General features: G+C 42.1%; 1 long non-coding RNA gene across 2 annotated transcripts; it reads right to left on the bottom strand.

The window, feature by feature from the left end:
- Positions 1-4,148: 4,148 nt before the first annotated feature.
- Positions 4,149-23,806, bottom strand: LOC147360774 (uncharacterized). Of its 2 annotated transcripts, XR_015138715.1 has the most exons (3): positions 13,696-23,806; positions 10,399-10,455; positions 4,149-9,289 (listed from the first exon to the last, which is right to left on the bottom strand). It is a non-coding gene; the product is annotated as an uncharacterized LOC147360774 (long non-coding RNA). The 2 variants fall into 2 exon arrangements; XR_015138714.1 differs by having other exon boundaries at positions 10,399-23,806.
- Between the last annotated feature and the right edge of the window lie 2,187 nt (positions 23,807-25,993).

Below are 25,993 nucleotides of genomic sequence, written 5' to 3'. Positions count from 1 at the left end.
TGGTCCATCCATGAAACTGCTGACCGCCATGCAGCTCAGTTTGTCAACATCCTGGTGCGCACTAAGCAGATTTCAGTACCTTTGGTCCCGAATCAGGGTAACCATGCCAAGAGATAAGCACCCTGGAAAACAGCTCCCTATCTTGGAACTCCAATTCATTCCTTATTTAATTCACACTTATTTACAGAGGTCAATGTGCCAGGTGCAAGGATAAGCACAGAGACCAAAGCTGGCCAGTCATGACCTTGCCCCACAGGGCCCCTTCCCCCCACCCCCACCCCAGCCTGGCCCTCTGACAGTGCGTAAAAACAAAAGTGAAATCACTAAGTCTGTCCAACTCTTTGCGACCCCATGGACTTTAGCCCACCAGACTCCTCCATCCATGGGATTTTCTAGACAAGAGTACTGGAGCGGGTTGCCATTTCCTTCTCCAGGGGATCTTCCCAACCCAGGGATCAAGCCCAGGTCTCCCGCATTGCAGGTAGATGCTCTACTGTCTGAGCCACCAGGGAATCCTGTGTAAGTAGCTGCTTAATTCCTTGAGAACCGGCCCTGAAGTCAAGAATGATGATTTTCATCTCCGTAGTGACCATTGACCAAGCATACTTGAGGAATAAATGAATCTGTAGTGTTAAGAGTGGAAGGGAGGCAGGCAGGAAAGTCTGGGGACACACATCTGTGTCCGGGGCCACCTCGGGCTCTGAGGTTCATCCCTCTCAATGCTGAACTGCCGTGGTCATCACTGACCCCAGACACTGGCATGCGAGGCTCAATGTTGCCAGAGAATTCTCCTTGGAGAGAAGAGTGGATTTCTTCTAATCTACTACTTTCCCCACCTGCCTTGAATTCACAGGAGCCTCAGGAAATGTCTAGAAATTTGAGATGATGGATAGAATTATATGAGAAACCCAGCAAATCCCTTTGAACATGTGATAATTGCCTGGTAAGAAGGGTTACTCAGCCTGCAACAGAAGGTGTTTTAGTAAATCAACCATTCTCCAACAAAAAATTTAAAAGTTTTGATTAATCAAAACAAAAAAAGTGTTTCACAGTCTGTCTGGCTGAACCAGGACAGAACAGGACACCCCCGGCATGAGGTAAGGCTTCATGGAATTTACTGATAAGCAGAGTGGGGCCTGTACCTCCCACCCCTGCAGGGATCATTGTTCATTAACTGGTAGAAAACAAGTCCTTTTATTCCCCTAGCTATGTGGCTCAAAGAGGAACTTTCATCATCTCTTCTTACTCCTCGTTTGCTGCTGGAGTTATCATTAGCAGGAGCTAGCCCTGCTTACAGTTTTAATCACTGTCTCTGTCTTGGGTTTCAAGCTCTGCCCAGTTCACCCGTGGCTTGGAGTTCCCTGTGACGTCAGTAATGACTGACTTGTTTATCGGTGCTCCCAGATGCTGATCTGAAAGCAGGGGTTTGAAAGAAAGGACTTCAGAAATCATTACCCTCCTGCGAGCACAATTAGTGGTAGGAAAACCCACAGCGAAAGCTAGAGAGACGAGGGAAAGTCCTTGTGAATCCTGGGGAGGGGAGAAATCCCCAGGAAAGTCAGAAAATGCCTCTTTGAAGGCCAGGTCAGTATCTCTGCCTGTCACCAGGGTTCCTCTTTAGCTGACATGAACTTTGGTTTGGTTAAAACCTCCATAGCAAGTTGGTTAGGATAATAGAGCCCAATTCCTTTCACCTTAACCAAAACATTACCTCATCTGCAAAGAACTCCCATTAACCATTTAGACCCTGAGGTCAAATCCTTTTTCTAGGTCTCTGAAAGTTTCTTGCTTTCAAAGCAGTTCAGAACGTGACCCTCTATCTCCAGAGGAGAGGCAGCTTAAAGGGTCACCTGCCTGATCAGTAAGAGAAAGGAATCTGAGCTCCTGGAAACTTCTGCAAAGTGAGAGGAACTATCATTTTAAGAAAAATATCAACACTGAATTATGTGAGATAAATATGAAAGAAAACAATCAGCAAGTATTTCAAGAAAAAAAGAGAATGCCTAAGAAGACTGACTCATTTGAAAAGACCCTGATGCTGGGAAAGATTGAAGGCAGGAGGAGAAGGGGACAATAGAGGATGAGATGGTTGGATGGCGTGACCGACTCAATGGATGCGAGTTTAAGTAAACTCCAAGAGTTGGCGATGGACAGGAAGGCCTGGCGTGCTGCAGTCCATGGGGTCACAGAGAGTTGGACACGACTGAGTGACTGAACTGAACTGAAGAAGGCTTCTCAAAGAGTTGATGTTTAAAGGAAGGAAAACAGTTAAGCATCCATCTCTAACACAAGCTACCAATAGGACCATTGCTTGGGCGGTGGGCGGGCCATCCAGGTGATCCAGAAGCACAGTCTCCCACCAGGTCACCGTCTCTTCTCTCCTGCAACAAAGCCGAGCTCACACTTCCTCTTCACCAAGGAAGCTTCATGCTAAACAAGTCAAGTTCAGTGTCAGCCTGGGTAGGGAAGAAAGGCCCTGCTCTTAGGGGGCGGGGTGGGGGGGTGACCATCCCAAACAGGAGGTTGCTGCCCCAGAAGGAGTCAGGCTTGTAGGAAACACAGGACATGAGTGCCTGAGCGCCCTGACTCAGGCAGCGAGGACGAGATGAGACCCAGGACAGGAGGCAGAGAGCGAGGGACCACCGGTGTCAACGTTCACACTCTAAGACAGGATAGAGGCGGGCGAGGATGGGAACAGTCAGGAGTAAGGACTGACCCTGAGCTGCACTTGACCCCACTGCAAGTCCTCAGAGATCTTCCGGAGAATGAAACGCACCACTGCTGAGGGCAGCAGGGCCCAGCCTGGGAGCAAGGGTGCGTCCTTCAGAGTCACAGGGCCAGTGTGCGCTGAGTCTGCGTGGGTGGGAGGAAGTATTTCCTGACCCTTGAAAACCTAAAGCAGTTGCATAATCTAGAAATAAAAGACTCTGTATGATCCAGAACGTTCGACTACAAATACTCTTTAATAAAAATGACTTGGTACGTTGGACCATGTGAACTTGAAAGAGAGCTAGAGGGTAAGAAATACTTATTTTTAAGATTTTTGTGGTCCTCCATATAAAATTACCATGTTTCTAAGTCCAGGGCACTCAAGGTTTTTAGCATGAAAACCTAGCTCACATGTGACCTGTTGTGGTGAAGACTATAACCGCCGAGAACTGGGGTTTCCTTGTGATTTCTTTTTTTTACTCACTCACTCACTCCTGTAACTTCGTCGATCTGTATCTACATCTTTAAGCATCATTCCTCAGTCTCTCCCCTCAATGTCACTCTGTGCTTTCCTACACAGAGATCTCCCTTTGCCATCTTTGAACAGTTTTCCCAGAACTTCAGCCTCCTCTCCTTCCTCTTTGGCTTCTCCTGCATCCTATCCTTTAAGTCAGAACCAGTGTTACCTCAGAGGCAGAGATTGTACTGCACCAGATGTGTGTTCCTGTTACTCGCTTATCTGTCTCCTCCCTAAAGCTGGGCAGCTTACCTTTGTCATGGTCATAAACTCTCAGTCACTCCCATCACCAATGCCATGTGATCCCACAGCTTCTGCTCCAAGCAGCCTTGGAAACGACTTCATCAATGGTCAGAAACAGCACCCCAACCCCTCCCAGTGCGTCCTATCCAGGCCAGCCACACCTTGTTTAGTGCACTTCCTTTACTGTGCTTTGTAGACCCAAGTATTTTGCAAACTGGAGGTATGCAACAACCCTGTGTGGAGCAAGTCTATTGGTGCCATTTTTTCCAACAGTGGTTGCTTACTTCCTGTCTCTGGGTCACATTTTGGTAATTCTCGCACTATTGCCATGTTTTCCATAATTATTATATTTGCTATGGTGATTTGTGATCGGTGACCTTTGATGTTACTATTGCAATTGTTTTGGCATCTTTAGCAGGAGTACTTTTAAGGTACATACATTGTTTTTTCAGACATAATGCTGTTGCACACTTAATCAATGATAGTATAGTAAAACCATGAGTTTTACATGCACTTGGAAACCAGAAAACTTTGTGGCTTGCTTTATGGTGATATTCGCTTTATTTCAGCGGTCTGGCACTGAGCCCAAAATATCTCTGACGTGTGCCTGCATCTGGAATTTCCCTGAATTAGAATAGCCTCTGATCTTTATCTGATTTGCATACCTATTAGAACCACATTTCAAAATTTCAGCAATTTTTATTAAGAAATATCAGCGATTTCTTTGCAAGACAATCCTAAATCAAAGGTCACTTCAGTACGCAGCGAGAAGAGAGTCATCCACAAGGCAGGAAGGGGGTCCTCACCAGATACTGAATCTGCCAGCACCTTCACCTTGGACTTGCAGCCTCCAGAACTATAAGGAAATAAACTTGTTGTTTAAGCCACCTATTCTGCGGGTATTCTGTTATGACAGCCAGAGCTGATGAAAACAGTTGGTCACATGGTTACTACTGAGGTTATGTTGACAAAGTTAAACCCAGAGTTTAAGAATTATTTCATACCCAAAACATCTGGAATTGTCTAAAAGTTCTGATCTTCCCAGCCCTTTCTGCTAGTACCTGACCCATTACTAAGCTCCCTCTAGAATCTGAGATCTTAACCTGACTTAGAAGCTTCAGAGCAGCTTCATGTTTGCCAAGATTACAGAATCAAAGTGTAAGAAGTTTATAATCAGCTTTAGCCAAATGGGAAGCAACTCATAAAAGCCCATTCTATGACTAATGGTCTCCATGGCAGTTACAGGAAACATTATTCACTTTCTAATCACCACTAGCGCTTCTTGGTCATTGGGCAGAAGGCAGTGCTCTAGTCACCCTGTGTACGTGATCTTGCTCCTTCCCACAATGGCCTTTGCCATCAGGTACCGAGATCCCTGTTGCCAAGATGACCACGTCATATGAGGCACAGGGAGGTGAGCGAGTCTCTCAAAGTAGTTCAGCAAGGGTTGAGCTGGAGTCTGAACCCAAGGTATCCAACCATTGAGTCCTGGGACTTAATCATGTTCCTCGGATGCTACTCCTGTCTGTTGTAGGTGAATCATCCCCAGGTTATTCTGCCACGGCTTTGGGGCATCTTTGGCAAACCTGATAACCATCTTGAAGTGTTCATGTACAGGCAAAATCTTCTGAGCTTCACCTTGCATAAATAAACTGCAGAAAAGCCCCACAAAATCATGGAGACTTTGCTTGTGCATCCCCCTTCATGTTTGCACAAAACAGACATAGAAGAACAGCTTCACGGTCTCAGCAAGTGAGAACTATCCATCCGACTGAATGTGTGGCCCTGGTGATTTGGAATGGTGGATTGACTTCACTAAACCAACTATTTGCTAAGTTTCCCTTTTTCTTTGTTCTGTGCAAACACCCAGTTCAGTGTTAGTGCTTTATAGCACAACCAGAGATGCAATAGGACAAGATGAGTGTTTAATTTTAATTAATACAGCCAGTAGAAAAACATACATGCATTTCTCATAGAAATAAATACATTTGCTTGCACCTCTGTTTCATAGGCTCGGGTTTTTTTTTTTTTTTTCCCACATTTTTTTATTTGGAAAACAGTTTCTTTCTGAATCATGATCATCTATAACAACATTCTATTAATAGAGAATCATGAGAATGGTTATCTGTTTGAATTGAACATTCAAATTATAGTCATAATAGACTTTCAGAGAATATTTGCATTATTTCCTTCTACTGGACTGTCAGATTTTTCTACAGCATTTGAAACCATCACTTACAAAAGGGCATATCTATATATACATATAACAACACATAAGAAGCTGGGGAGAGCTTATGCTACTTCAGTGTTGTTTGTTAGATCCACTGAGATCAGAGTCAGGAGTACTATCACTACGTAATACTTATTGAACAGTGTCATGTGCCACATGCTACTCTAAGACCTTAACTGTTGTGAGCTCACGTGCCCCTCATCATGCGAGGATGACACCATTGTCACGCACATTTTTTACATTCTAGTTTATCATTGACAGTCGAGAAATTTTCCACGGCAAGCAAGCACTATTGGAAAACTGGCTACCTCATTTTCCAAAGAAAACTGATTTTGTTATAATTCTATTGTATTTTTGAGGAGGGCAAGTAGACTCGTCATGATTCACTATGAGGTTGGTGACAGTAGAGTGAATGTATTTAATACAAATAAAAATTAAAATAATCCTGTGTTTGCATGGACTTATTAGAAACTGCTATCCCTTTGATTCTTGGAAGCTTATACAATCCTCAACAATGAGATCATAAGTAAAGAAAACCCAAGTGACAAAATCCCCTAGAAAGCCCTGGATTCTTTTTTAGACCATTCAAATACAATTTCCTTTTAAAATATCTCAGAAAAGAGCAAGTTGCCATTCAAAGGTTTCCATGAAAGAAACACTGCTATTAAGATATAACAATTAAAACACCAACAAGTTTCAGAAGTATAAGAGAACAGAAAACCAAGCACAATTTTATCTGAGAAAACCTAACTGGATTTGTTATGCTGTCTACATAACAAAAGGAAATGAAAACATACTTTCTTAGAGAATTCCAAAACATTCAGTATATTGTATTTTTTGATAATTATGATATACAGCCAGAATCTCTACTTGTTTGTAGATGAGTCACTGAACTTCTAGTTGGCATATTAAACTATTCTGATGATCAATTCAAATTCTGTTACACATTTTTCCTAATACAACTGAATCATTTTGATCCTTGGACTCATTGCTGTTCAGTCACTAAATCGTGTCCGACTCTTTGCGAACCCATGGACTGCAGCACACCAGGCTTCCCTGTCCTTCACTATCTCCCGGAGCTTGCTCAAACTCATGTTCATTGAGTCAGTGATGCCAATCTACCATCTCATCCTCTGTCTCCCCCTTTTCCTCCTGCCCTCAATCATAGGCGAGTCAAATCAGCTGATTTGAATGGATGCACTTCTGCATCTATCCGGATTTGCCCTGCATCCAGAAGGAGGAGGAGTACCACATTGGGTCTTTGAGATGGACCCAAGAGATTTCAGCCAGCCCAGTCTCTCCATCTCACGAACAAGTCATGTGCTATGTGTGTGCTCCGTCACTTCCGTTATGTCAGACTCTTTGTGACTCTACAGACTGTAGCCTGCCAGGCTCCTCTGTCCATGGGATTCTCCAGGCGAGAATATTGGAGTGGGTCACCATGCATTCTTCCAAGGGATCTTCCTGACCCAAGGATCAAACCCACAAAGAGGCCAAGTTCAACGAAACCGGGTGGTCTGGATCTTGTACTAGAACAAGAACCCCAAATACACCAAGGTAGTTTGGGCACCCACTGTTACAGGAACTGGCCCCTAATTGGGGTCTTAATAAACCTGAGAAAAACTCTGATTTGGGGACTGTAGTTCTTTCTCATTAAAATGTGGTCCCTAGACCAGTGCCTTTGGCATTACCCAAGAATTTGTCAGCCACACAGAAATGCAGTCCCCACGCAGACCTGTGAACCCAAATGTACGTCTCAGCAAGATCCTGGGTACTTGTTTGTACATGAGAGGCTGAGAAACACTGGTGAAACTACACTTCAAGGGTGGTGAGGAGGAAAGGACCTCTTCTCAGGGGCTTTCCACATCACAAGGCTGCTGCCTGTGGAAGGAATCCACATGACGAGACATCTTTGGGAAGTCTGAACGCCAACCTCCCCTGGACCAAAGAGTTAAAGCTGCCTGCTGCAAGTGGGTAGGAGCCAGCCCAGTGAAACCTGAAGAAGCTTGATCAGGGCAGAATGTCCACAGACACATCTCTCCTTGCAGCACTATAGGGGAATCGGGCTCTTTCTGACCCCAAACTCCAAATTATCAAAAAAAAAAAAAAAAAAAGGAGGAAATGTCAGTAAATCACAATGACCATCTCTTAGCTTAGTCACCATCTTGCTTATTTGTATCTCCAACCTCCCAACAATGCTGCACACTGGGTATCATTTTCCTGATTTTATAGATGAGGAAACAGAGGCTCAGAGGAGTTGAAATCACAGGCTTCAAATCCCACAGCTTGGATGTCGGAGCTGAGTTGGGCTGGCTCGGAGTCTGGCCGCCCCCAGCTCTCCACCCAGGGTGCAGTGTCCTGAGTTTGACATCAGCTTCTGTCATTATTAGGGGCTTTCCAGGTGGCTCAGATGGTAAAGAATCTGCCTGCAATGCCAGAGACCTGTGTTCGCTCCCTGGGTTGGGAAGATCCCCTCGAGAAGGCAATGGCAACCCACTCCAGTATTCTTGTCTGGAGAACCCCAGGGACAGAGAAATCTGGCGGGCTACAGTCCATGGGGTCATAGAGAGTCGGACAGGACTGAATCGACTAATACTTCTCTGTCATTATGGACTCCTTTCCACACAAGGGAGCAAACCAACTCAACTTTGCAAATGACTAGATTATACCCCCAATCTCAGGGCCCTTCCTGCTAAAATTGAGATGGCTTAATTAGGTCTCATTTGTTTATTTTTGGTTTTATTTTCATTATTCTAGGAGGAGGATAAAAAAAGATCTTGCTGTGATTCATGTCAAAGACCGTTCTTCCTCTGTTTTCCTCTAAAGGTTTTACAGTATCTGGACTTACATTTAGACGTAGGTACCCTACCACGTGTACAACAGACAGCTAGTGGGAAGCTGCTGTTTCAGGGAGCCCAGCTCGGGGCTCTGTGATGACCTGGAGGGGTGGGCTGGGCTGGGAGTGGAAGGGAGGTTCTGGAGGGAGTGGTATAGGTATACTTAGAGCTGATTCCCTTTCTTGTACAGCAGAAACTAACACAATACTGTAAAGCAACTCTACCCCAATTTAAAAAACTCTTTTTAGATTGAGATGGGAACTCATTTAAATGTGTTCTTCAAGGAAGACATATTCAAAAGGAGAGTGAAGAGCAGACTTCTGAAACACCGTGTTAAATAAGGCAGAGCTCAGAACACTAAGATGCAGGTGTGCACAGCCCAGCAGCCTTTTACAAACATCTAACAGGACATGGCAGTTCTACGGGACTGTTAATACAGCTGCCCGACTTTGGGTAAATAAGAGCAATCTTCCCCTTTCCTCCACCCTGCAGGTAGGCCACCTTCCCCTCCAAGTGCCCTGAGGCCCTCCCTGAGGAGGCAGACAATTCACTCAACTCAAGCAAACTGGATAAGCTGGGAGCTGGCAGTGGCCACAGTTCCATTTCTGAAAGAGTCCAAATGACTTGCTTCTTAGAGAAGCAAGTTTAAAAGTGAAGATCCAAAACCTACTAACTTTTCTCTTTGGTTTCAATCAAAGAAAACGGAAGCCATAAATTTCCCTTGAAGTCTGTTTCATAGTCTTTCCTGTGGGGCTGTAAAATAAAAAGGCAAAAATGGGTAGAAATTACTTAAACTGCAAAAGTGGCAGAGGGAAATATTGCTGTGGGTGACTTATAAATGACTTTAGAGATTTAGGGAAGCTGAATTATCCAGGCCAACTGAAAAACAGTCATTTTAATCTGAAGATGGGTAAACTCCCTGTATATTGTTCACATATTGAAACACTCTCTTATTAAATTATAGTGTTTTATAACTGGTGAATAAAATTGGTATCATGTTTGCTATGCAAAATTCCCACTATTTTTCAAACAGATGTGTATTTTAATATGAAATTGAAATTTAATATCAAAAGCACTAAACAATAAAACCAACCCACCTAGCTTCAAATCCTCCTTAAATTATTTTTTGAATTTTGTATCTAATAACATAGCACAATAACAGTGAAACAAGATTAACACTGTGATACTATTTGTTTAGGAAACCTAGAGTGTTGCTATGGAAACAGTCGTTCTGCATAACTATGGAAACAGTGACAGTGTTGTAAATAACGACACTGAAAAGAGAACTATGTAAACTTAACATAAGAATTCTAAAAAGAAAAGAGAATGAGGAGGTGGAGGGAGGAGGAATTATATTTCTTTGAAAAAGAATCATAGTTCTATTTTTGTCTTCTGGTAGGACTTTTAAGCTAAGTTTTCAAAAGCTTCATTTGACCCCCTCGATCCGTTAGTTTCTGTCATATTAACTGACAAAATCGTAACTTTATGTTTTCAATTTTGTTTTCTGTAACCTATTTATAGTTTATAAGAAAATTCACTAAAAACTGTTTTTGATTCAACTTCACTTTGATAGCATTTTATAGACCAAGTTACTTTTCATAAAAATGTTAAAAAGAAAGGAAATCACAGAAAGCATATTTAATTTATTACACTTGGAGATTCTAAAATAATTTTCTTAAAGACTTGCACATAGTATTTACCAAATACAATTTTCAGTTGGGCTAGTAAAAGAAAATTCCTTTTTTCTAAACATACGAATGTTTGAAACCATACATTGAATGCACATTGTTCTTGGTTGACTTGCAGCTCATTCCCCGCCTATATCATGTCCCACTAGAAGGAAATGATTATGTCTTACTCACCTTTTCAGTTCCCCGGATATCAGCTAGACAGCCAGGTGACCAGGAAATACCCACATACTGTGGAATGAGTGTATATACCATTATAGAAGCAATCAAATGTAAAACAATATAATGTCCTAAAACAGCAAAAGACAGAACGGTGCCAACTTCCTGGAGTGATTCCATGAGTCTGCCCAGTTACCAAGGTGAGAGGCTGACCTGATCTCACTGCAAAGATAATGATGGTAACTCAAAGACCATGAAACAAGGGAAGCAACTTCAAGAACGGAAGGAAGCTGAAGCTTAGCCATTAAAAGCAGGTGAAAGGTGCACGGTCTGTTTTTACCGAGCAAAACCCAAGACTCACAGGGTGTCCTGAGATTTCATTATCTCATGGGTTTGCCACCACCATGAAAGGGAGACAAAAACAGACAGAGGCATCCCTTTGGATCTAAGAGCTGTGTTTACTCCTAAACTGTTGTTCCCCAAGTCTTATGAGAATTTAAGTTCATGTTCAAGCACTCCTGTATATCCTGGCATTTTTTTTATAACTCTAGAATAATGATTTTTTAAATTTGGAATTCTGTCACTTTTGATCTAAATTACTTCCTTACTCCAAATACAGACACAATATTGGTTAGGACTTCAACCTTTGGATTTGTGGGGTGAGGGGGGAAGGATGATATAGCAGTGTTACCCCTGCTTTGTTCTTTATGGTTTAAAGAACTGGAAAAGGCAATATAAAAATGCAGTTGTTAGTTAAGTGCTGGTATAACCACTTAATAGAGTGTTGCACACTCACTCAATATTTTTCAAGGTTCTTCCAAAACACACAAAAGGCCTTGGATATATGATAAGTAAAGAAGTCACATATAATAGTGTATATGTACACAGCATATTGACAACCTCTTCCCAGAAAAAAAGGGCAGTAGGTATATTTGATTGTTTTTTCTGGCCTGCTGTTCTATATTTTCTAATATTGTATTTTCCAATATTACAATTGGAAATATTATAATATTATTACAATAATATTACAGTAATACAATACTATATTTTCCAATATTCCTTTATGCATGCTGCTGCTAAGTCGCTTCAGTCGTGTCCGACTCTGTGCGACCCCATAGACAGAAGCCCACCAGGCTCTCCCATCCCTGGGATTCTCCAGGCAAGAACAATGGAGTAGGTTGCCATTTCCTTCTCCACTTTATGCATATGGGTTACTTATTTTTTAAGGATAAAATAAATATAATTATTTCACAACTTGTACATAAATCATACCATCATGCCATGTGCCTTAAATACATACAATTTTTATCTGTCAGTTATATTTCAATGAAGCTGAAAAAAGTGTCACTTTTTCCTGAGACAAATGGTGAGCAGTAGCACAGTATGCCCCATGAGAAATGGTGTCTGTCCTTCATTTGTATCGAACCTGTATTTCTACTGAGCTGCAGACAAGTTTTGAGAGGTTGAGTGTGTATTACCAAAATGGTGACCTACGTATTGGGGGAAAACAATAATAATTTGTTGTTGGCCTTCTAGACAGTACAAGATGTCTCAGACAGACAGCTGTACATTGGGTTTTATTAATTTGAAGAGTTCTACACACAAAGTAAGCAGACCGTTCTTTTATCAGTTCTCTATCCAATTACTCCAAGGCTCATTTTTAAATGTGACATCAACCTTTCCTTTTGTACTTTAATTACTGCAATCACATCATATAATTACTCACTTTTAATTTTTAATTCAATGAGTGATATCCTTAATAAGCACACATGGCCTAGATAAACCTCCTCTGTTCTGATTGGTGCAGGGAGAGATGTGTAAGAAAGCACTGGGAGGTGGTTAATGTCAACACAGGGATCAATAGCTTGCAGCAAACCAAGGGTTGGAAGAAGGGTGAGTTACAGTGCATTTCACAAGTATAGAATATCCAAGAAGAAATCTTGCCTGGCAGTAGGGATGACTAATTATTTTTAGTAGCGCATTGCAATTTTGAAGTTTCAGAATGAGTCAAATTTCCATTGTGGTTTTAAGCAATTGCCCCTGTCTCACTGTCTCTAATATTTAAACTTATATTTCAGGAATTTCCTCAGAGGAAAGTAAAATTATGATGGGATTTTATTCTGCACCATAAAAGTAGAGTTTTCATGAGCTGTTGAAAAGAAGGTACAGTTATGATATGTCATAGCAAATATGAGCATGCAGTTATGCCTACTAATAGAAAATTCAAGAAAAAACTCACAAAACAGGCCAAAGCTATATTTAAAGACAACCCAAGTCAATTATTAAATAAAGTTTCTTTTCACTTTCACTAGTGATTGTACGTTGAAAATGAAGTTGAGTTTCATAAGCTTTACAAATGGCAAGAAAGGTTTCCGTCTTTAAGTATAAAATCCAATTTTTCTTCAATGATTCTAAATGATTAAGTCATTCCTAGGCAATAAAGACCTTGCCATAGGCATGTCCTGTGTGTTGACTTTTAACAGCAATTATAGATTGCTATGGAAGTAGCAAAATTACATTTTGCAGTTTTGGTTTTCTGTTGTTGCTTGAAATGGTACGTAAAGAAACACACACCCTCCTGAAAATTTTGAGCCTGGTGATGACCTTCTCCTCCCTGACACCACCTAAGACTCTCACTTACCAGGGGGTCATTTCCACCAGGCTGTGTCTCCTTGGATAGCCAGTGAGAACACAGGACATGATTAGTCAGAAAAGAGATGGGGTCTTGGCTTTTGGTCTTTCTTTTCTTAAGATTTTTTTTTTTTTTTTTTGATGCAGACCATTTTTAAAGTCTTTATTGAATTTGTTACAATATTGCTTCTGTTATGGTTTTTTGGCCACAAGGCATGTGGAATCTTAGCTTCCCAGCCAGGCATGGATCCCACACCTCCTGCATTGAAAGGTGAAGTCTTAACCATTGGATCACCAGGGAAGTCCCTTGATTTTTGTTCCCAGCATCCATCCCCCAAGCTACCGGCTTTGGGTTCTTCCTCTAGATTCATTGGCACCCTTCCTCTTTCTTTCACTCTAAGCAGTGGGGCTTTTTGGAGGTTTCAGTCTGTTTCTCTCGGTCCTCTGATTCCTGATAGCATTTACAGTTTGAATCACTCTAGGGCCTTCCCCCTAGGATGCACCTGTGGTTGCTCAGTGTTTCAGGGGGATCGCTCACTAAGTTCACTGTCAGTATCTGATGGGTACTGATGGGTGTGGATTATGTCGGACATGGCTTTTGACTCTCTGGGTGTCCAGCGTATTTGTCTGCTGGGGCTACCATAACAAAGAAGCACACATCGTGTGGCATCAGCAACTGACCTCTAGTGTCTCATGGCTCTGGAGCAGCCCTGGATCCAGGTGTCAGCAGGTGATTCCTTCTGAAGATTCCACAGGAGAGTCTATTCCAGGTCTCCCTCCTGGTGCAGGTGCTGTCGGGGCAACCTCTGCTGTCCCTCGGCCTGTAGACGCATCCTCCAGTCTCTGACTGTGCTGTCACATGGCCTTCTCCCCCCGTGTACGTCCTTGTCCTAATCTTCTCTCTTTAGAAGGACACTGGTCTTGGATTAGGACCCTCCCCATGACCTCATTAACTTAACCTCCTCCCACAACCCCATGAGACCCTATCTCCAAATCAGGTCACATTCTTAGATAGTGGGGTTAGGATTTAACACAGGAATTTGACACAGTTCAACCCACACATGGAGGAGCCTGATGGGCTACAGTCCATGGAGTCACCAACAGTCAGACAAGACTGAGCGACTAAGCACGGCACAGCCCATTACATCTAAGTGAAGCCTGCAAATGACTGAACTCACACTCACAGAGTCCTCAGCATGATCAAAATGCTGAGATTTTAGGCTGAAAAGCAAGATAGAAAACTTGTTTTTATAAGGCTCTAGTTGTTGAAAATTCTAGCTTGTCTACATATTTGGTTTGTAAGTTTGGGGGACTTAATCAAGCATTTTCTTGTTTCCCCTCATCCTACCTCACTCAGGATGACAAAAGCAGAAATCATGACCTTTGCTTTCACATTCATCTGTTTGACTCAAAGAGAAGACAGATGTTTCTTTCTCTGTTTTCATTTTTAAATCTCACAGCCTATCTTAATTGGTCATTCTAGCAAAACCAACACCAGATCTGAAGTCAGGAGAATTCACTTCTACTTCTTTTTCCTACTCAAAGTCATCATGAGAGGCAGATAAAATTAAGTCTTTTTTTTTAATCCAATTTATTTTATCTAAGAGTTAATGAGTTCACCTGGGTTTAAGGAGATTTATAATGGATTTTCAAAAATGTTGGATTATTAATACCAAGCTAAAAATGTCACTGGATATGCAAAATGAAGTGAGAAGTACCATTTGGCTTTTAAGAAGTACATTATAGTAACAGTCCATTAGGGAAATAATCTCAGGTTATAGCCAGCTCTCAAAAGGCCTGGGAAAAAAGATTTTAAAATCAAGGCACTTGCAGCCCATTATGAGAACTAAATTGGTAAAACATACTAAAATTGCAGCATAATAAGTGCTCCTCAGAGAATACTGACAAATTGTATTAATAGTGTATTTCCCAAAAAGTGAAAAAAATCAAAGAGTCGATTGAGGTTGAAATGACCACTGTCCAACGACATTAATGAGGATGGACGCAGCATCTGTGAACATTGCAAAAAATAGGCTGGAGGGGATGCTCAGTCCTAAAGTGAGGGTTACCCGATGGCCATGCCCTGACCTTCCAAACAAGCAGCAGAAGTGCCGAGTCATCACCCAGGGCTCTGCTCACAGTCTCAGGAACATGAGAGCAGGCCCTTTCCTATCTGCAAGAAGGCAGGCTCCAGTTGTCCACAGGGGTCAGCGAGATGTGGGTCAAGGGCAAGAAGAAACCAGAAATCCTCACCTGGAAGCCTGGGGGCAGAGTAGGCCTAGGACAGACACAGCCAGGTGGGCAGGGAGAGCCGAGGTGAACACTTGTGCACAGGGAAGGCTGCAGCCATGTTACATCTGGGATACACAGTGCTTCTGCTCAGACAGATGTACTGCTCCCACTCAGGCAGAGGTAGTGCTCCCGCTCAGGCAGAGGCAGTGCTCCCGCTCAGACAGATGCTGACAGCTGAGGATCACAGCTCTGTCAGCCCACAGAAGTGGGAGCTACGGGTGTGGGTGAGTACCAGAGGGATGCAAAAGGAAAATAAAGTGAAGTGAGCATGACTTTCTGCATTCACAAGCAGAAACAAGCCAGAGAAAGTGTTTCCTCTGGCTCAAACATGAAGTCCTCTGTGCGTGTGTGTGTGTGAAATCCACCTATACAAATCCCCAATGCACTTCCTTCATTTTTACCTTCATTTTTTCATTGAGTCACATAGTTTCAAATTCAAAAGATAGAATGAAAAGGAATTAGGAAATTTCTCTTTTGGAAAGATTTTGGGATTGAATTTCAGACACAAAATGACTTCAGAGTCACACTTCGAATTCTGTTTGTTTGTTTTTGCTAGAAGTCAACATTCCCCCAGTGAATCACCAGCCACTAATAAGAACCATGCAAAGGCTGGGCTTCAAACAAAGGTCATTAATTCCCAAGTCCTGAAGGTTGGGAGGGCTCTAAAACACCCACAAGAGAGTTCCAAACTGTTTTGAGCAGGCGAGACATCCCTGGCCCAGGATGCAAATTTTCTGGAATTTTCTTAACAAGTCTGAAGATTCAGGCAAAAGATGTCATAAGACTTAGAAATTTAGCCTTTGGCAAATCTATCACTCCATTAATTCAATTAATTGTAGCTGGCATTTGTATTATCCACTGAATTGCTGGTTTTTTTGGATGACTGTTTTGATTGCTCAAATAAAAGTAAAAAAGAAAATACTCTTTGGCTTTTATTTGCTCAGAGTAAAGTTCAAAACTGCTCATCACCCTGTTCATATCAAAATAGAATTTTAAACTCAATTGTTTCCTTCCCCATGGCTTATGACAGTGGAAAACTTGGGCAAATACCCTCATGAATTAACCTGTGGAACTTTGCTCTCATTTGTGTGCAAGATGACAAATAGGTAGTTCCTTTAGTGATATAATCACCTTTTTCTTCTCTGTGTTCAATGAAACCCCCAAAATAAAAAAGGATTCTTTTAGGGAATGATCATATAATAGAAGTGACAAATAGATTCAAGGGATTAGATCTGATAGACAGACTGCCTGAAGAACTATGGACGGAAGTTTGTGACATTGGACAGGAGGCAGAGATCAAGACCATTCCCAAGAAAAAGAAATGCAAAAAGGAAAAATGGTTGTCTGAGGAGGCCTTACAAACAGCTGTGAAAAGAAGAGAAGTGAAAGGCAAAGGAGAAAAGGAAAGATACACCCATTTGAATGTGGAGTTCCAAAGAATAGCAAGGAGAGATAAGAAAGCCTTCCTCAGGGATCAATGCAAAGAAAAAGAGGAAAACAATAGAATGGGAAAGACTAGAGATCTCTTCAAGAAAATTAGAGAAACCAAGCGAACGTTTTATGCAAAGATGGGCACAATAAAGGACAGAAATGGCATGGACCTAACAGAAGCAGAAGATATTAAGAAGAGGTGGCAAGAATACACGGAAGAACTGTACAAAAAAGATCTTCATGACCCAGATAATCACGATGGTGTGATCACTCACCTAGAGTCAGATACCCTGGAATGTGAAGTCAAGTGAGCCGTAGGAAGCATCACTACGAACAAAGCTAGTGGAGGTGATAGAATTCCAGTGGAGCTATTTCAAATCCTAAAAGATGATGCTGTGAAAGTGCTGCACTCAATATGCCAGCAAATTTGGAAAACTCAGCAGTGGCCACAGGACTGGAAAAGGTCAGTTTTCATTCCAATCCCAAAGAAAGGCAATGCCAAAGAATGCTCAAACTACAACACAATTGCCCTCATCTCACAGGCTAGCAAAGTAATGCTCAAAATTCTCCAAGCCAAGCTTCACTTGTACATGAACTGTGAAATTCCAGATGTTCAAGCTGAATTTATAAAAGGCAGATGAACCAGAGATCAAATTGCCAACACCCGTTGGATCATCTAATAAGGGAGAGAGTTCCAGAAAAAACATCTACTTCTGCTTTATTGATTATGCCAAAGTCTTTGTGCAGATCACAATAAACTGTTGAAAATTCTGAAAGAGATGGGAATACCAGACCACCTGACCTGCCTCCTGAGAAATCTGTATGCATGTCAGGAAGCAACAGTTAGAATTGGACATGGAACAATGGACTGGTTCCAAATAGGAAAAAGAGTACGTCAAGGCTGTATATTGTCACCCTGCTTATTTGACTTCTATGCAGATTACATCATGAGAAACGCTGGGCTGGATGAAGCACAAGCTGGAATCAAGATTGCCAGGAGAAATATCAATACCCTCAGATATGCAGATGACACCACCCTTATGGCAGAAAGTGAAGAAGAACTAAAGAGCCTCTTGATGAAAGTAAAAGAGGCGAGTGAAAAAGTTGGCTTAAAACTCAACATTCAGAAAGAAAACTAAGATCATGGCATCCGGTCCCATTACTTCATGGCGAATAGATGGAGAAACAATGGAAACAGTGACAGACTATTTTGGGGGGCTTCAAAATCACTGCAGATGGTGACTGCAGATGGTGACTGCAGCCATGAAATTAAAAGATGCTTGCTCCTTGGAAGCAAAGGTATGACCAACCTAGATAGCATATTAAAAAGCAGAGACATTACTTTGCAAACAAAGGTCCATCTAGTCAAGGCTACGGTTTTTCCAGTAGTCATGTATGGATGTGAGAATTGGACTATAAAGAAAGCTGAGTGCCAAAGAATTGATGCTTTTGAACTGTGGTGTTGGAGAAGACTCTTGAGAGTCCCTTGGACTGCAAGGAGATCAAATCAGTCCATCCTAAAGGAAATCAGTCCTCAATATTCATTGGAAGGACTGATGCTGAAGCTGAAACTCCAATAGTTTGGCCACCTGATGCAAAGAACTGACTCATTGGAAAAGACCCTGATGCTGGGAAAGATCTAAGGCAGAAGGGCATGACAGAGGATGAGATGATTGGATAGCATCACCAACTCGATGGACATGAGTTTGAGTAAGCTCTGGAGTTGGTGATGGACAGGGAAGCTTGGTGTGCTGCAGTCCATGGGGTTACAAAAGAGTCAGACACAACTGAGTGACTGAACTGAACTGAACCTGAGCTCAGGGGACAGAATACTACTGGACATCCTAGATTCCATCCTTGACCCACAACTTCTTTCAGTTCTGTGACTGGAGGTTGATATAACTTCCCTGTATCTGGTTGTATCATCAGTGAAGTGGGGAAAGTAAAAGAACATCCTCTCGCTTGGCTGTTAGAAGAAGTCAACTGAATACCAGATACATAAGCAAAGTGTCCGGCACATAGGAGCCCTAAATTCGTGTTAAGTGGTTTTATTCTTTTGCTTTAGATCAGTCATTTATGTCTTTTAATCATTAAAAGAGTTTTCCATTAATGCATTTACTTAGGACCTTTTAGAACATAGGTCATGGTAGGCTTGTGACTACCATAACAATTAACTGTCCCATCAACCTCAGAATGAGTTTTCTTGGGGTATAAATTCAGTTAATTTGCCTGCCAGCCTCTGTCCAAAGAAGAAAAGTGTTTGCTCTGGAATAAGGCAACTCTGGCATCAACTCTCCATCTACTGCCAACCAGAGAGGCGATATTCCACAGATCAGGGAATTTCTCAATTCCTTTCTCATCCTGGGTCCACACAAGTAACTGAGGATAGGATAGAATTGGCTCATAAGGTTATTGTACTGATGAATTTTGAAACTGTCACCCCCGGAACACAAGGAGCTCTCAACAAATGTCAACTGATAATTTTTTATTATTAAATATTTCCCTCTACTCAAGACCTTGACCAAAAGATACATTTTCTGTGACGCTTCCTCCAATCAAGGTTTCTACATTGATTCCTTGAGTGTTTACTTCTGAAATGACTCTGTGTTTTGATGCATTTGGAATATCATTCAGTTGCAAGTTACAGAGAGTGCAATTAATAGAGGCATTTACGATTGAGGCTATATTTAACTCACATAAAAATAAGTACCGAGGAGGAGAGTTCACAGCTAATGAAGCTTCGCAGTTAATATCTTCAAGGATCAGCTTCCTCCTCTCATTTCTGACCCCTCCTCCCTGCCCTCTAGGGTTATTCTCATGGTTCTAGGATGCCTGAAGCTGACATGGCAGAAGTTTTTAAAGCAATTATCTAAATAATCAGTCCAACAGTCTGAGCAAAACTTCAACTGTCTCTATGGTTTGTTTTGCCCTGTGTTGTGGAGGAGGAGACTGTGGCCAAAACCACTGAGTTGATTATGTCTTTGCTTCTCCTAGCTGTGCTTTGCGGAGATGCAGCTGACAGCATCGGTCAGGTGGGGCTCAGGCAAGTCACACAGCCACCAACTTGTGATGTGGCCTTTTCACTCAGATGTCATAATTTAAAGTAAAGGCGGCAGAGTAGTTTTTTTAAATATATTTGCAAAGTATAGATACTGATAACATCACAGATAAAACATTTCTGAACATGAGTGTTGATTAAGCAAATGTCCCCCAAATATCTTCTGAACTAAAGCTGATTTTTACACATAAATAGAAAAGGTAACTCATGATTCCGTGACACACATCTAGCACTTTAAATTAAGGACAGGGTCGTTTTAGGTTAGAAAAGTGAATGAAAAATCCTTTGGGATTATTTTTTGACACACAGTCTTTCTGTACAAAGAATTAAAAAGTATTAATCCCTTGGAGCTTCAGTTCTTGTGGCTTGACTTTCTGATCAAGTCCAAGGTATCGTCATTAACTGAAAATTCTGCACCACATTAAATCAAGTGGCCCAGAGTAAAGGGTTTAGTTTATTTCACCCAGAGCGAAAAAAGGAACACAAAGTAGAAAGGAATCATTTCTGGTTCAAGGGATTTTCCCCCTTTTCTACAAAACAGAGATTGAATAATCATAAAGGAGAGAGATCTAGTATCAGATAATTTAATGGGATTGTAATATGATTGATAAAATGGCCTTTGTTCAAAGAAAATTAAGCGAGCTTTTCATAGACTCTGGTGTCCTGGGCCCCGTTCTATGTCCACATGCAGGCTAAAGGGCAGGGCTGAGGTAACCCTCTCTGGATCATTCCAGGAGAAAAATAAACTGCACATTCATATCGCCAAATAGACAGAAATTTTGTGCATAATTATCCCCATGTTTCTTTGCCAATTCTGAAGCCAAAGTAAAAACAAACTATTGCAACATATCAGGTCCAATTTAGCTCTTCATCTCTCAGACTAGTTAATCAATCAGCAAATATTACACTTTATAGTGTGAGAAATGTACTTGGCTAGTACCTAAGGGGTACAAATCATGATACGGCCTGTTACTGGAGCTTCTAATCCAGGTGGAAGGCAGGAATGCTGTAGAAGGCCCAGAGTACCACCCAGCAGAGGGCAGGTAGGGAGAGCAGGGCTGGCCCCTCAGAGGGAGAGGCCCTCCGTGTCCAGGTGGGCGAATGGGCTTTGTCCCCGTCAGCTCAGCTGGCTTAGCTGAGTCCTACACTCCAGGCGGCATAAACAACAGGACTTTGTCTCTCACAGTTTTGGAGGCTGGAGGCCCGGCCAAGTGCCGGTGAGCCATCTCTTCTGGTCTTGCAGATGGCTGCCTCCTCACTGTGTCCTCATTCACAGAGAGGAGAGAGACAGAGGGAGAGAGACAGACAGACAGAATGGGAGGTGGGAAACGAAGTTCTCTGCTCTCTTACCCTGAGGACTCTAACCCTATCACATGAGAAAACCTCTCTGGTCACCTCATTTAAACTTCGCCACCTGCATAGAGGTCGTTGTTCAGTCACTCAGTCGTGTCAACTCTTTGCAACCCCATGAATGGCAGCATGCCAGGCTTCCCTGTCTATCACCAACTCCCAGAGCTTGCTCAAACTCATGTCCATCCAATCGGTGATGCCATCCAACCATCTCATCCTCTGTCATCCCCTTCTCCTGCCTTCAGTCTTTCTCAGCATCAGGGTCTTTTCCAATGAGTCAGCTCTTCTCATCAGGTGGCCAAAGTATTGGAGTTTCAGCTTCAGCATCAGTCCTTTCAATGAATATTCAGGGCTGATTTCCTTTAGGATAGACTGATTTGATCTTCTTGATGTCCAAGGGACTCCCCACCCCCAAACACAGGCACCTCGGTATCTGGGCTCCAGGACAATGCTCTCAGTCAAGAGAACCCTGAGGAGGACCCACCTGGACCAGCACCTCATGCATATCACCTGAGCCCCAACCCAGCTTCTCAGCTCAGTGACCATGCCAGGAGGCACCAACCTCTTCCTGGACTCGGCTTTGATGGTCCCTTCTAAATAATTTATCTATTTGTGCTCCAACGAGCTCTTATAGGAAAGCAGATCAAGACAGAGTTGTCCAGTTTGTGAAACAGATGAGGGGTGGGGAGATGAGGAGGCTTAGCGTCCACCTGGTGCACTAACTGTTCTGGGGATCAACGCACTGCCACAGCAGAGTCTCAGATTCCAGATAAGTAGTAAGAGCACCGTGATTTGTCAACAAGGAAGGAAGACATGCAAAGTGACAAATCTCTTCTGGGCCCTGAAGTATGTGAAATTACACGCTTCCCCCCCACCCCCAAAACACACACAGCATCCTGCAATGTAATATTTAGACCGAAGTTCACCCGAAGAAGTCATTGCAAAGCATAGAAAATACCTTCTAAAAAAAAAGTAGAGTCCCATGGATTTCCAGAGACTTAAAAATTCCAATGGCCTTTTATCAAGAAACCAGAGCGAAGAAGCACTAAGATAAGCTCTTGCCATGAGAGCCCATGTTGACCTCCTGCAACCTGACCTCTGCCATGGGAAGGTATGTGGAGTCCCGCTGCCAGGGCTGGTGGCAGGCCTTGTGATGACCCAATGGTACCCTGTTGGGAAGTGGTTGGCTGATGTTCTGGAATGTCGTCTGTGGCTGTTCAGTGAATTCTTTCCTCCGGGCAAACAAGCTGGCTCTAGAAGTAATCACACATGGCCATTTATTCCCATCAGCAACCCCAAACAAGCCAGTGGCCTTACCCAAACAGCAGGGAAGCCTAGGTTATTTTTAAATGCACTCAGTTTAATGTTTCATAATTCGTGATTTCCCAACGACAAAAATAATGGCACAGCTGTTAGAGTTACAAGAGAATTCAGAAGAAGGAACGCCAAGTAGGGAGAGAGGCAACAGAGGGCAAGTTACATGTTATTACAATGTAAATGAGTGAAAATAATGAAATCCTAGTTAGAGGAGCCTGTTTCCACCGCTGCAAAGGCCACATGGGATTGACAGACACACCCTAGTACATACAGAACAGGTGAACAATGAGGACCTCCTGTATAGGGCAGAGAACTAGATTCAGTATCTTGTAACAAGCTGTAATGAAAAAGGATGGGGAAAAGTAGCTGATGACTAGATAGACAGATGTATAACTGAATTAGTTTGCAGTGCACCTGAAACATTGCAAGTCAATTATACTTTAATTTATACTTTATTAGTTTATACTTTAAAAAAAAAAAAAAGTCCTTGTAAAATCTAGTCTAAGAAATGAGCTACGACTTTGGGTGATATTCAGCGGATTGTGTTGATCTAATGTTTTTCTCCCAACAGGGTTCTCGGACTTTAAAAAATAAATATGCTCCAAAGAGGCTTGGAGGAATGTGTTTGTAAAGGCAGCCTGATTGTAAAACAGATAAAAGAGCTAAAGACTGCCAGTCAAGGAGAAGGAGATCTCCTGCTTTCCCAAGATGGCAGTGGCCTCTGAGTCAGTTCAAGTCCACCCAACTTGGCTGGAAATCCCCCAGCCCAGTGAATCTAGACTGTCCATCAACATGGAGGGGGTACCCCACACTTTCCACACAGATGTCCCCCAGATGTCCAGAGTAACAGCTGTAATGTCACCATCAAAACATGTCTGGTAGAAAATAAAAAGGAAAGTTGATGTTGATTCCACATTTCAGTTAATGGGAAAATTTCCATCATCTTTATTCCTGATTCCACCACAGGAATTCTTTCTTATGAGTAGCATCTGAAATCAGCAATGGTTAAGGATAAAAATGGACCTGATTTTTAATGTTTGACATTATTTCGTAAAGAAATTGGCTTTTTCATAGTCCTCATCGCTGACAAGACAGTGTTCCCATCAGTTTTGCTTTGAAAAAACTCGCCGCAAATTACCTGAGGGAATCATGACTTACCTGGGGGATTGTTGTTTCTCGGACAATCCCTTTCATCTGTAAATGAGGAAATGAGTCAGCTTTTCTAAGTGCTACCTCATCACTGGCATTCTGTCATTTATCAGGGATGGGAACGCATTTTGTTACTCACAGAAGCCTGGATCACCAAGCGTACAGGTCACTGTGGAAATCTGCTCTTCAAACAATGACAGGTTCTGTTGTCAGAGATCTTAACAGTCCCTCTGATTGGAAAAGTGCCTGGCTGGTCACAAGACCGCATGACTCATTACCGCTCCGCAACTTTAGCTGTACACAAGGCGAAAAGAATAAACCACCTCCCTGATGTCATCTCTTTTCTATGTATCTTTAACATAGTTTAGATAGAGGTTGTTGAGTAAGACGCAAAGCTTTCAGATGAGAATGCGTCTGAAATACTTAGGGAGAGAAAACACCAGACACGGTCCAGGAATTCTGGGTGTATGGTCTTTGCTGATACACAGCCATCCACAAGGTTTCAGGACCTATAAACTAGTCACCTGGTTGGTCAAAGTTTAACTCAATTGAAATATTTTAGGCTTAAGTAACCATTTAAGAATGCTGAGTTTCCAGTACAGATTGAGGTACTTTCTCATTTCCAGTTACTGGGTATACAAACTTCATATACAGAGACTTCCTAAATGTGCTTCAATGTCAAGGAATATGCGAACAGTGGTTGTATGTGAGTGGTGAGGATTATCAGTAACTTCTTATCTTCTATTCTTTTCCAGTTCTTTAAAGAGCAGGGATTGCTTTCATAGTGACAAAAATGAAACAGAAAAAAAAAAAAGTTTCACGTTTCCTCAGAGGTGGCTCCTTGAGACAAAAAAACACAAAAGCTAAAACAAACAAAAGAAGTAAATTGACGACTACCTCATGTCTTTGATTACAATGTCAGTAAAACTGCAATGACCAAAAATGAGATCACTGTTTACCTCATTACACTAGTGGTCCCTGAAGAGCGAGAGTGAGAGGGGTCCCATATTCATTAGCTGTTGTAATGCTGGCAGCAACCTCTTCTAAGAAGCTGGATCACTCATTCTGGTAAAAGTCAGCCAAGAAGAAGAACGTGTACAAGTCACTGGACGGCCAAGATGAAGGAAGTATTTTTAATTAAGCTGATGACACCACTACTTCCTCAGGGTGGCTTTATTTAGAAAATGAGAGAACAGCAGAGAAAGGGGTGTTGCATTAGGATCGGTTTGGTATCACGTGGAAAAGTTATGTTTCTTTCACACTTAGCCAAGCATTGTTTAACTTCCCTCTTTTCTTCTTTTTTTCCAGCATTGCCTGTTTGTGTCTTAAGAACATATAGAAGCTTTGTCAGATGCCCACAGAAGTCCAGAATTGTAATAAGACAGCACTGCCCACTGTCAGAGGGCATCCTGAGCCATCTCTGAGGCTCTGCCTCTGCATCTCGAGGGTGAGTGTCCTGAGCTCCTGACGTCTGTGACCACATCTGTTCTCCCTGCCGTGTGCCTCACCTCTACCTAAGCTAATGGTTATTTATCCTTAGCCTTCAGCTGCCATCCTTACATCCATGGAGTAGAATGGATGATTTTAACCTTGAGTAATTACCAGAAAAGAAACCCTTGCAACCAAAGATTGCCATCAAGAGAGGCCAGGACAGTTCATACTGACTGCATGAAAAACAATAAAAGGGCCCCAAAGCGATAATTAAATGTATATTGATAAATATGTCAGTTTTTTTCCTGTGTATTCTCTCCTTCCACAGAGATTCTAAGAGTTAAAGATGACCAGATAAATATGTTTTTCAATAAAGACAAAATTTAGATTACTCTGAAGACTAGAAAAGTGGTGCCAAAAGCCTAAACCTTATCTTAAACTTGAAAAAACTGAAGTTTTAAGGGGTGAAAATGACAAATATAAAGTCGCTTTCTTTTTAATATCTTGTTTAAAATGTGTCTATTATTTAAGACTAACATAACAAGGTTTTTCCCATAATTTAATGACTAAGCTTTATTTCATACAAGCTGCAAAGGCCTCTTAAGATGCATTCCTCTCCTCTGGGTGCTCATTAGTTGGCACCCCAACTTCATTTCCTACAGCCCCCTTACATCCTACTGATGGTCCATCCTGAACTTGCTCCGCCAAAGCCAGCTGTGTACACAGGTATTTTATCTTCTGTAAAACAGAGGATAAACTCACTCAAATTAGAGTGGCTGTGACTATCCCCTCTTCCAAGTGTGTTAATGTTTTGAAAAGAACATACCAATGAAAAATAAAAGAGCATCATGAACAGAAGTAGGAGGCTCCTTTCACAGCCCCAGAAATTTAAACACAGACTTAGCCAGTTTCTTCTGTTCTGTGAATATATACACACACACACACACACAC

Source organism: Bos grunniens, chromosome 13, assembly GCF_055505025.1.
Source record: "Bos grunniens cultivar Pamir isolate PY7600 chromosome 13, Bosgru_T2T1.0, whole genome shotgun sequence".
NCBI classification, from domain to species: Eukaryota; Metazoa; Chordata; class Mammalia; order Artiodactyla; family Bovidae; genus Bos; species Bos grunniens.
The sequence above is the reverse complement of the archived record's forward strand: the minus strand, read 5'-3'. Positions and strand labels throughout refer to the sequence as shown.